Here is a 4,867-nt window from a genome sequence, read left to right as displayed (position 1 = left end):
GATGGTCTGATTTATTTTATACAATAGTTACAGCACACGAGGAGGCCCTGTGGCCTATCATGTCTATGCCAGCTCTCTAAAAGCAATCCACCGAATCCCATTCCCCTTATCCAAAATAGCTTGATGGTTAGGTGTAGCATGTGGATGGTGTTGGACTGAGTTACTCGAGATCAATCTGAACTAAGTTAGCTGATCTCAGCAGGGGATTCTGATTGCTATCAGTACACTACCCCCATTCACCAGTTCAAAAATTACTTCTCAAAAGTTATAGTATGAAGGGAGGCCATTCAGTCCATCATTGCCTGTGCTGACCAATAAAGAGCTATCCAACCCCATCCTACTTTCCATCTCTTGGTCTGTAAGTTTGTAGGTTATGATACTTCAAGTGCATATCCAAGAACTTTTAAATGTGATGAGGATGAACAAAGAAAATTAATGTTCAGATCCCTTGCACCTGATCACTTCTGAAATTCAGTGTGATGAGGATCAAGTTCATCAAACAGTGCGTCCTCACTTAACGTTGTTGCATTCCTGAAAATCACGACTAAATGAAACCTTGTGAAGTGAATCACAGGAATCAGTTTTCTTTTTGAAAGTATTTTTGTTCTGTTTTCAACATTTTAACATTTTATACATAAAACAAAACAACCCCCAACAAAAAAATAACCAAAGAACCTCTCTCACCAACCAACCCCAATATAACCCCTCCCATAACCAACCCTGCCCATAGGGGCAGCAGGGTAGCATGGTGGTTAGCATAAATGCTTCACAGCTCCAGGGTCCCAGGTTCGACCCCGGCTGGGTCACTGTCTGTGTGGAGTCTGCACGTCCTCCCCGTGTCTGCGTGGGTTTCCTCCGGGTGCTCCGGTTTCCTCCCACAGTCCAAAGATGTGCGGGTTAGGTGGATTGGCCATGCTAAATTGCCCGTAGTGTCCTAAAAAAAGTAAGGTTAAGGGGGGGGTTGTTGGGTTACGGGTATAGGGTGGATACGTGGGTTTGAGTGGGGTGATCATGGCTCGGCACAACATTGAGGGCCGAAGGGCCTGTTCTGTGCTGTACTGTTCTATTCCAACACCCCTACCTTAGTAATTGATGGTAACCAACTCTTTAAAGTAAAAAATAAATAGCCCCCATCTCTTATACGACCTCTCAATTGCCCCCCTCAAGGTGAACTTCACCTTCTCAAGATACAAGAATTCCATCAGGTCCCCCAGCCACAATGAGGCACAGGGCGGAGAAGTTGACTCCACCCCAACAGGACTTGCGAGCAGTCAGCAAGGCGAAGGCTAAAACATCCACCCTCGCCTGCAGCTCTGGCAGGTCCAGGAGACTGGGCTCCAAGTCTCAGTGCAAGATCGTTGACATGGTGCTGAAAAAAGATCTCCAAAATGTCTTCAACTTCGGGCAGGATCAGAACATATGTACATAGTTGGCTGGGCCTCTCCCACATTGCTCGCAAATGTTCTCCACCCCCACAAACAACCGGCTCAGCCTTGGCCTTGGTAGGTGCAACCTGTGCATCACCTTTAACTGTTAACCCCAGTCTTACACGCAAAGTCGAGGCATTCACCCTCCACAACTCCTCCCACTTGGCCTTGACCCCCACCAACGACTCAGTATCCTCCTCCAGAATCCTCCCAAAAATCACCAAGATGACCCCCTTCCCAACCCCATCACCAACAGCACCCCCTCCTACAACGAGGTGTCACCAGAAACATTGGGGAAACCTTCCTTGCAACCTGCATATAGCTAAAGGCCTCCCCCCATGGAATCCCAAACTTCTCTGTCATCTCCTCCAAGTCCGCAAACCGCCCTTCCAAGAATAAATCCTTCATTTCCACCACCCACTGCTCCTCCCAAAATCTAGCATCAAACCTCGACGGCTCAAACACATGATTCTCTCCGATCGCATCAGTCTCTAATCTGCCTCTAACTTAAATTACCTCCGTATCATCAGCGTGGTCACCACCACCGGACTACCCGAATATTTCCCTGGGGCAAACGGGAGCATCGCCGTTGCCAGTGCCCACAACTCCAACCCCCTACAAGAGCCAACCTCAATCCTCACCTCCATAGCCTCTGTCTCCCTATCCCAGCCCCGCACCTTCTCAGTATTCGCCGCCTAATAATACAGCAGATGTGACAGAGCCACACCCCCTGACTGTCACCCTCTCTGAAGAAGTCTTCCAAATCCTCGCTACTGTACCTGCCCAGACAAGCATTCGCTCTTCTCCAAATTCAATTTATATCCCGAAAAAGCCCCAAATCGCTTAAGCAGCGCCATTATATCCCCCACTGTGGGAACCGGGTTGGAATTGTACAACAAAAAATCATCGGCAAAATAATAATCTTTATTAGTGACACAAGTAGGCTTATGTTATACTGCAATGAAATTACTGTGAAAATCCCTAGTCGCCATACCCCAGCGCCTGTTTGGGTACACTGAGGGAGAATTCAGATGTCCAGTTCACCTAACAAGCATGTCTTTTGGGACTTGTGGGAGAAAAACAGAGCACCCGGCGGAAACCCACCAGACACGACCCTCCCGTACAGGGATGCAGCATACACCCTATATTCCATCCTCCCCCCCCCTCCCCCTCACTTCTCACTATCCTCCCTATTCCCCTCCACGTACCCAAGCTCCTCAATGCAATAGCCAAGGGCTCTATTACCAGTGCAAATAAAAGGGGGGATATGGGACAGCCCTGCCTCATTCCCCCATACAGCTGAAAATATCTTGAGTTCACCTCATTCATACGTACACTCGCCTTCGGTTCCTTATACAACAATTTGACCCATGTCACAAACTTAGGCCCAATTCCAAACCATTTCAACAACGCAAACAAATAATTCCACTCTACTCGACCAAGCACCTTCTCCGCATCCAATGCCACCCCCTAGCTTCCCCCCTTCTGATGGGGAGAGCACCACATTTAACAAGCGCCGCACACTCACGGACAACTGCCTACCTTTTACAAACACTGTCTGATCCTCCCCAACCACATGCAGAAGACTATCCTCGAACCTAAGCGCCAACACTTTGGCAAGAATCTTGGCATCTACATTCAACACAGATATTGGCCGATACGTAGCACACTCCACCGGTCCTAATCCTTTTTTAACAACAGTGAAATAGATGCTTGTCCTATCATCTCTGGAAATGCCCCACTAGCCACCACATCCTCAAACATCTTCACCAACAGTGATGCCAGCCTATCCAAAAACTTCTTGTAAAACTCCACCAAGGACCGACCCATCCAGCTCTGGTACTTTACCCGCTTGCATTTTCCCTACTGCAGTCTGAACCTCCTCAATCCCCACTGGCTCCTCCAACCTTGTCCTATCTTCCTCTCCCACTGTGGGACCCTCCAGCCCCTAGAAAAACTCCCTTATATCCTACACATCCCCCAGGGGCTCTGACCTATACAACCTCTTATAAAACTTCTCAAATGCCCTATTAACCTGCTGTGGCTCAACAACCAGCCCCCTCACCCCGTCCCGAACCTGAACAATCTCTCGGGAAGCCACCTGCTACGGAGCTATCGCAGCAGCAAGCGACTGGCCTTCTCCCCATACTTGTATACCAAACCCTTCACCCGCCTCACCTGGCACACAGCTTTCCCTGTAGACTAATGGTCAAACTGCATCGGCAGTTCCTTTCTACTACTCAAACGTTCCAGAATGAGATATTCTGCATACTTACCATTCACTTCCAAAATTTTGTCTGCCAATCGCTGCCGCTCCTCTCTTGCCTCCCTATCCACCGGCGCCCTAAACGAGATGATCTCACTTCTTACCACCGCCTTCAACATCTCCCATACCACTGATGGCGAAACCTCCCAATCTTATCGAACCTCACATAACCATCAAACACCTTTGCCATCCTCACACAAAAACTCAGATCCGCGAGCAACCCCACATCCAACCTCCACGCCGGCCTCTGTGCAGGTCCCTTCTCTAAGACCACATCCACCAAATGAAGAGCGTTATCCGAAATAACGATCACCGAGTATTCAGCCATCCTCAACTCCGACAAGCAACACCTCTCCATAATTAAGAAATCAATCCTTGAATATATATTACGCACCAGTAAGAAAAATGAATACTCTTTTTACTCTTAACACATACTAGTATTTACAATATACCCCTTGCATGGAAGAACAGCTACAGATTCGCTCCCCATCTCCTTCATAAATGCTGCCAACCTCTCTCTTCCCCCCCCCCCCCCGCGGCTTACTTCGATCCATCTTCGGATGCAACACCGTGTTTAAATACCCCCCTAAAATTAACTGATGCGTGTCCAAGCTTGCGGTGGCTGCCAACATCCTCTTCATAAACCCAAATCATCCCAATTCAGGGCACACACGCTAACCAACACCACCAACCTCCTCTCTAAAGCACCTGTTACTATAACTTATCTATCACCTTGATCTGCCACCACCGTCTCCATTTGAAACCTAACTCTCTTCCCATCACCGCTGCTCCCCGTGCCCTACTATCAAAGCCCGGATTAAACACCTGACTCACCCAATCCTTCCGAAGCCGAAACGGGTCCTTAACCCTCAGATGAGTCTCCTGCAGCAGTACTACATCGGCTCCCGCCCTCTTCAGGTATCAATGTTAAAACCAGAGTTAAATTCCTTCAGACAATTCTCACCTGATGTACAAATTTTAAAATGACACAGTAAATGCGCAGAACTGTTTCTTCCCAGCAAACTAACTTGCAAAATAAAATTAATCATTCAATGTGAAAGAAATACTATATAAATGTTTTGTAGACCACAAACAAATCAGGACCCAGTAGCTTTCAGAAAACTTGATTTCTTAACACATACTAGTATTTACACTATACACCAGATCCCAGCCA

Source organism: Scyliorhinus canicula, chromosome 9 (genome assembly GCF_902713615.1).
Source record: "Scyliorhinus canicula chromosome 9, sScyCan1.1, whole genome shotgun sequence".
NCBI classification, from domain to species: domain Eukaryota; kingdom Metazoa; phylum Chordata; class Chondrichthyes; order Carcharhiniformes; family Scyliorhinidae; genus Scyliorhinus; species Scyliorhinus canicula.
The sequence above is the reverse complement of the archived record's forward strand: the minus strand, read 5'-3'. Positions refer to the sequence as shown.